The following is a 7,810-nucleotide window of genomic DNA, read 5'->3' as shown; positions in this document are numbered from 1 at the left end:
ACACTCGCCCTGGCTCACGCTCGCATAAAACTCATTCACATAAAGCTCAGCATATTTAAACATGCGTCTTTAAAGTAGTCAATGGGACTGGAGCGCGCACTCTCCAATCTCCAGCGCGCAGCCCACGGATCACAGTAACGCCACCCCGCAGCAGCAAAGCAACAGCGGGCAGATTCTGCAGCACAGTTGACTGACCCTTGGTAAACAAACCACCAACACTGCCTTGATCACACCGTGAACAAACCACTAATAGCCTACTGCCTTGATCACACTTAATTTATGCAGTTGCACTTCCACAGGCCAAGAGGTAAAGGGAATTTCCCCCTTATGCAGGTCTACGCCACTGAATCAGCACTCAATGCTTAACGCATAATAAATAATTCTTTCGACACAAAACGAACGCAACCCGCATACCATGCCAGAGGATAAATGGAAATGGCAGGAAGGGCCGTGAGCTTAACTTCCGCCCAACTCCATCCACCAAGAACGAAAAAGAAAAACCCCAACAAGAAAAAGGGTCACCCCATTACACCCACATCAACAAATTATGTCAATCAATACGTGAAGACGTTCAACTCTGTTATATCGCAAATGAAAAGTAATTGCAGGCTTCTGTAAAAAACTTTAAAATTATCCAGCGATGGCACCATAATCAAAATAAACTATTTTACTGCAGTAATAATATTCTAACAAGTAGCCTATGCGTTTAACGTAGGTTTGAAAGGAACCACATTAAGTGCTGTGTCATTAAAAGCTATAACGGGAGTCTCCGTGCCTCTGCACACATCAGCAATTCTTCTGGCATCTCTCCTCTTCATTTCCTCCTTTTTTTCTTCTGTTTCTTGAACTTGGGGCTCGAGTCCGACCTCTATAATTATCATGTTTGTAGCGGGATCCAGGGGATTAATAAGTACAAAATATATTTCATACCTAGTGGAGTTGGTTAATAATAGTAAATGTGTAAAGTAGCATAAAATAGAAATACATAAAGCAAGAAAAAAACTACCTCAAATGTGTATCTAATGATTAGATTCCACAACTGATAACAACAACAACAACAAAACATATGTAGCAGGATGACGTTTAGTCATTGGTTAACGTGTGGTAAAACCAGACCAATTGGATGTTGATTCAGAGGGTATAAAAGCCCTGAGAGGTTTCGGAGCGAGATGCGTCATCCAGTGGTACCGCCCTCTTGGCGGACGCGGGTTTTATGAATGAATGGTAAGTGTTGGCTGCACGCGTAAATTCGTGTTTGTGTAAAGTTTTAATTTTATTATACTTGTGCTAGGATAATGCTCGTTCCATCGGGTGTCTCATCACTGAGTATGTGATGTTCGTAACCTTTGGGAATTAATTGGTATGTGCCTTACCATCGTTTATTCCGGGTATTTGAGTATGTTATGTAATTAAGTGTTCTGTGCCTGGCAGGTGACATGTAGCCTACGCCTTCACGGTGTCCGTAACCACATTAAATGGCACGAGTGTTAATCTGAGATGACTGCACTGCTGCCTTGCCTGGGTCTCATTTGCTCAATTTGGTAGTTGGACGCTCACGAATCCGCGACAATGATATTGCCCTCCTTTAGGCTGCTATAGGACTGAGGTGGGGTGCTGACGGCCTTGACCACGTCATTTGACTACGGGACTGTGATCATGAAGGTCTGAATTGACACTTTTATCCTGCTTTTAAAGTGCAGCCTTTCTCTCTGGTCGCTGGGAGTACACGTGACCCAACTACCTTCAGCTGCTGCTTATGGTTGTTTGTCGGTTTATTAAATTGCCTTGATTATGCTTTTTTTGTTTTATGTTTTAGTTATTAATGTCTGTCTTTTTGTTTAAGTTTAATTGTTTTGATTGTATTTTGTTTGAAATGGGATGCGTTGGCTGGGGATTGAAATTCACAAATTGCGGTTTGCTGTTTTGCAGTGCTTCATTAACTTTGCGGTATTGAGTGTGGGGTGTACACTACACAATCCCTGCCAGCAACTCTCACTTTAATTTTATTGTCTTTTTTTTCCGTATGTGTTGTGAAGCTTAAATTGTGACTCTTGAGGGACGATTATTTTTTTACTCTATAAAATAAAGAATTTATATATTTTTCTATATTTGTGTTGTCCTTCTCGCCCCATCTTTGACAACGAACCTTCGTGCCTTATGGTTTAATTTCCCGGTGTATTCCGGGTGGCGTAGTCGGAAATTAGTTTAATTTGTAATTCCCTTTTTGTATATCACCTTGCCACATTTTGGCGTATAGTCGGCAGGATTGTCATAGTCTTGGGGTGAGTTGGAATTTTTATTATTTTCTTTTCGTTTCTTTTTGGTTAAGTGTATCATATGTCTTGAATGTGTGTGTGTATGTGTATTTTTTTTCTTAAGGCAAGGCAGCAGTGTGTGTCCGGTTGGAAAAGTTCCAGTGATTGGTGCTTACTACTTCAGGTGGTAAGTCGTTGCGGAATTGGGGAGGGAATTAACCTTAGTTTTTAATTATACAGTGGTCATGTTCTAAGCTGGGGTCCCTCAGTATCTGGGGTGGAACCAGCTGAGAAATTTTAAAGTCCAGGAGAAGCTCCTGTGGCAGAGGTAATTATGACCGTTGTTAATGCGTTTTAGTGACGGAGTGGCAAGTTGAAGCTAATGTTAGGGTATTGCTGAAGCAGCGGTTGCCTGTGGCTTCAACTGAACGGTAAGGATGTAATAATCCCCCCCAGTGTTATTGTTTTGTCAGGTGGGGTCTCGCAGAGTGTGCGGTGGAACCACCGGGCGGATTTTAGAGCGCAGGAGTAGTTCTTGCGTTTTGGGGTTGCTGTCAGGAGTGGACCGTAATGTCACTTGCGTTAGGGTAGAGGGAGGGTTTTAGCGTGTGTTTGGCTCTTTCCAGACGTCATGTCTAATTCGGGGTAGCTTGGTTTCCAGCCTGGCGATTGAGACCCGTAGTTAAGTAATCGTCGGGGCGACGATTCATATTGTGGGGGTGGAATGTAGCAGGATGACGTTTAGTCATTGGTTAACGTGTGGTAAAACCAGACCAATTGGATGTTGATTCAGAGGGTATAAAAGCCCTGAGAGGTTTCGGAGCGAGATGCGTCATCCAGTGGTACCGCCCTCTTGGCGGACGCGGGTTTTATGAATGAATGGTAAGTGTTGGCTGCACACGTAAATTTGTGTTTGTGTACAGTTTTAATTTTATTATACTTGTGCTAGGATAATGCTCTTTCCATCGGGTGTCTCATCACCGAGTATGTGATGTTCGTAACCTTTGGGAATTAATTGGTATGTGCCTTACCATCGTTTATTCCGGGTATTTGAGTATGTTATGTAATTAAAGGGATACTTCACCGATTTAGCATTCAGCTTTGTATCTGTAGAAACCCGGCAGTATTACTGAATGACCATGTTTCCCTCCCTCATTTCCCCCTGAGAGGAGAGATATCTGCATTTTGGTTCTGCAAAAAAGTCCTCCGATGATGTAATATGACGATTTTTGCATCATCGGAGGACTTTTTTGCAGAACCAAAATGCAGATATCTCTCCTCTCAGGGGGAAATGATGGAGGGAAACATGGTCATTCAGTAATACTGCCGGGTTTCTACAGATACAAAGCTGAATGCTAAATCGGTGAAGTATCCCTTTAAGTGTTCTGTGCCTGGCAGGTGACATGTAGCCTACGCCTTCACGGTGTCCGTAACCACATTAAATGGGACGAGTGTTAATCTGGGATGACTGCACTGCTGCCTTGCCTGGGTCTCATTTGCTCAATTTGGTAGTTGGACGCTCACGAATCCGCGACAATGATATTGCCCTCCTTTAGGCTGCTATAGGACTGAGGTGGGGTGCTGACGGCCTTGACCACGTCATTTGACTACGTGACTGTGATCATGAAGGTCTGAATTGACACTTTTATCCTGCTTTTAAAGTGCAGCCTTTCTCTCTGGTCGCTGGGAGTACACGTGACCCAACTACCTTCAGCTGCTGCTTATGGTCGGTTTATTAAATTGCCTTGATTATGCTTTTTTTGTTTTATGTTTTAGTTATTAATGTCTGTCTTTTTGTTTAAGTTTAATTGTTTTGATTGTATTTTGTTTGAAGTGGGATGCGTTGGCTGGGGATTGAAATTCACAAATTGCGGTTTGCTGTTTTGCAGTGCTTCATTAACTTTGCGGTATTGAGTGTGGGGTGTACACTACACAATCCCTGCCAGCAACTCTCACTTTAATTTTATTGTCTTTTTTTTCCGTATGTGTTGTGAAGCTTAAATTGTGACTCTTGAGGGACGATTATTTTTTTACTCTATAAAATAAAGAATTTATATATTTTTCTATATTTGTGTTGTCCTTCTCGCCCCATCTTTGACAACGAACCTTCGTGCCTTATGGTTTAATTTCCCGGTGTATTCCGGGTGGCGTAGTCGGAAATTAGTTTAATTTGTAATTCCCTTTTTGTATATCACCTTGCCACACATACATACAAGACAATACAGCATTTAGTGTAGGTGTAGCAAGTGAACAAAATTTTAATTTAAGAAACTTACTATTGCGCTTCTGTTCTGATTTGGCTGTGAGATTCGCTGAGAATGAATTGAGAATGAATTGGCTGTGAGAATATTCATTCCAAAATGGCGGCCGCGCTACTGAAGCGCCACCTAGTGGCTGTTGCCAAAACGAATCAGAGTTTCGCCTCTTGTTCTTCTATACTCTTTGGTAAGGGTGACGGTCAAGATTTGTTGCAACGCTCTAAAGAAATCCCTTACCTCAGGGATTTTTTCTCCCTCAGGGAAACCCTCACTTGGAGTTTCATGCCACCGGGCACAGATGAATATATGTGTATAAATAAAGCTTAGACAATGTGTGTTAATAGTCAATATAATAAATTAAAGTATGACAATAAAAAATGACGTCGTGATCACCTGTTTATGTTGTCGTATGTTGCTAGGAAGTATAGCTTTCATTACTTTTACCTGTGAACTCGTGATCACATGTTTATGTTTATACGAAAGTAAAACTATGAAGTCCAGAAACGCATTTTTTAAAGCAGTTGTTGTTGTTGTTGTTGTTGTTGTTGTTGTTGTTGTTTTTACACGACGACGAAAAGATGTTTAAATCGTCAAAATACGTGAAGATTAAGTTTCTGCATTGTTTTTTGATGCTCGTTTTATTGATATCTGGTAAGTTTTATTTTGCTTATGTGTAACTGTAGGAAACTTTCTGAGTTTTTCCACTCTTATTATTAATAGCTTTTTATAATACAGCTAATTATAATAACAACATCAGTTATTTGATCTAAAAACTAAATGCGTTTTCCACTGTATTCACGTGTATTTGAGTCATTAAACGATTAAAAGCCTTTTTTTGTCATTAAGTAATTATGGAGTGATTGATAATTGGTGTAATGTCCTCCGCCAACAAATATAACTTTAACGCTAGTTTTCTTAGTAGTCATCTTTTTTCTGTGAGGTCTTTTCAGTTATGGGGTCAAGTAATTTGTCACAGCTGACATCAGATCTGAGATGACAATCCCAAATTCATTTTTTCTGTCAGTCAGTAAACCAAGACTAGGATTGTTTATCTTTGTTTTGACTTTATTAATGTTATAACAATGACGCAAGCTGATGAAATTCAGTGTCCAGTTGCATGAAAGTCCTTAAGCTTAGAATTCCCTTAAGTTAATCGTTAAAAGCAACCGCTTCTCTTGCTTCTCGTGTTTTTAAGTATGTCAAACAAAAATGACGTCGTGATCAGCTGTTTATGTTGTCGTGTGTTGCTAAGTATTGTCTATGACGTTTACCTGTGAACCCGTGATCACCTGTTTATGTTTCGTATACGAAAGTAAAACTAAAGTACAGAAACGCCATTTTAAAGCAGTTGTTGTTGTTGTTTTTACACGACGACGAAAAGATGTTTAAATCGTCAAAATACGTGAAGATTAAGTTTCTGCATTGTTTTTTGATGCTCGTTTTATTGATATCTGGTAAGTTTTATTTTGCTTATGTGTAACTGTAGGAATTAAACTTTCTGAGTTTTTTCCAGTCTTATTATTAATAGCTTTTTATAATACAGCTAATTATAATAACAACATCAGTTATTTGATCTAAAACTAAATGCGTTTTCCACTGTATTCACGTGTATTTGAGTCATTAAACGATTAAAAGCCTTTGAGGAAGTAAAATGACCACAAACTCAAAATAAAAAATATCAATTGAACATTCAGGAAATCGGTTATAAAGATGGTCAGGCAAAGATAAAAAAATTAATAAAACATTATATTTAAAGTGCATTTTATGTTTATTACATGAACATATAGTGTTTATTACAAGATAGCTTTTTTGTCATTAAGTAATTATGGAGTGATTGATAATTATTGTAATGTCCTCCGCTAACAAATATAACTTTAACGCTAGTTTTCTTAGTCTCTTTTCTAGTCATCTTTTTTCTGTGAGGTCTTTTCAGTTATGGGGTCAAGTAATTTGTCACTGCTGACATCAGATCTGAGATGACAATCCCAAATTCATTTTTTCTGTCAGTCAGTAAACCAAGACTAGGATTGTTTATCTTTGTTTTGACTTTATTAATGTTATAACAATGACGCAAGCTGATGAAATTCAGTGCCCAGTTGCATGAAAGTCCTTAAGCTTAGAATTCCCTTAAGTTAATCGTTAAAAGCAACCGCTTCTCTATTGCCGTGTTTTTAAGTATGTCAAACAAAAATGACGTCGTGATCAGCTGTTTATGTTGTCGTGTGTTGCTAAGTATTTTCTATGACGTTTACCTGTGAACCCGTGATCACCTGTTTATGTTTCGTATACGAAAGTAAAACTAAAGTACAGAAACGCCATTTTAAAGCAGTTGTTGTTGTTGTTTTTACACGACGACGAAAAGATGTTTAAATCGTCAAAATACGTGAAGATTAAGTTTCTGCATTGTTTTTTGATGCTCGTTTTATTGATATCTGGTAAGCTTTATTTTGCTTATGTGTAACTGTAGGAATTAAACTTTCTGAGTTTTTTCCAGTCTTATTATTAATAGCTTTTTATAATACAGCTAATTATAATAACAACATCAGTTATTTGATCTAAAACTAAATGCGTTTTCCACTGTATTCACGTGTATTTGAGTCATTAAACGATTAAAAGCCTTTGAGGAAGTAAAATGACCACAAACTCAAAATAAAAAATATCAATTGAACATTCAGGAAATCGGTTATAAAGATGGTCAGGCAAAGATAAAAAAATTAATAAAACATTATATTTAAAGTGCATTTTATGTTTATTACATGAACATATAGTGTTTATTACAAGATAGCTTTTTTGTCATTAAGTAATTATGGAGTGATTGATAATTATTGTAATGTCCTCCGCTAACAAATATAACTTTAACGCTAGTTTTCTTAGTCTCTTTTCTAGTCATCTTTTTTCTGTGAGGTCTTTTCAGTTATGGGGTCAAGTAATTTGTCACTGCTGACATCAGATCTGAGATGACAATCCCAAATTCATTTTTTCTGTCAGTCAGTAAACCAAGACTAGGATTGTTTATCTTTGTTTTGACTTTATTAATGTTATAACAATGACGCAAGCTGATGAAATTCAGTGCCCAGTTGCATGAAAGTCCTTAAGCTTAGAATTCCCTTAAGTTAATCGTTAAAAGCAACCGCTTCTCTATTGCCGTGTTTTTAAGTATGTCAAACAAAAATGACGTCGTGATCAGCTGTTTATGTTGTCGTGTGTTGCTAAGTATTTTCTATGACGTTTACCTGTGAACCCGTGATCACCTGTTTATGTTTCGTATACGAAAGTAAAACTAAAGTACAGAAACGC

At 38.2% G+C, this 7,810-nt stretch overlaps 2 long non-coding RNA genes across 2 annotated transcripts; both read left to right on the top strand.

Moving 5' to 3' along the window:
• Nucleotides 1-1,072: 1,072 nt before the first annotated feature.
• LOC129414911 (uncharacterized) lies at nt 1,073-1,674 on the top strand. Its single transcript, XR_012368369.1, has 3 exons — nt 1,073-1,224; nt 1,292-1,360; nt 1,432-1,674. It is a non-coding gene; the product is annotated as an uncharacterized lncRNA (long non-coding RNA).
• Nucleotides 1,675-1,817: 143 nt separating this feature from the next.
• LOC129421119 (uncharacterized) lies at nt 1,818-3,844 on the top strand. The gene is made up of 3 exons (XR_012368483.1): nt 1,818-3,137; nt 3,205-3,273; nt 3,654-3,844. It is a non-coding gene; the product is annotated as an uncharacterized lncRNA (long non-coding RNA).
• Nucleotides 3,845-7,810: the final 3,966 nt, after the last annotated feature.

This window comes from Misgurnus anguillicaudatus, unplaced genomic scaffold (assembly GCF_027580225.2).
Source record: "Misgurnus anguillicaudatus unplaced genomic scaffold, ASM2758022v2 HiC_scaffold_29, whole genome shotgun sequence".
NCBI classification, from domain to species: Eukaryota; Metazoa; Chordata; class Actinopteri; order Cypriniformes; family Cobitidae; genus Misgurnus; species Misgurnus anguillicaudatus.
The sequence above is the reverse complement of the archived record's forward strand: the minus strand, read 5'-3'. Positions and strand labels throughout refer to the sequence as shown.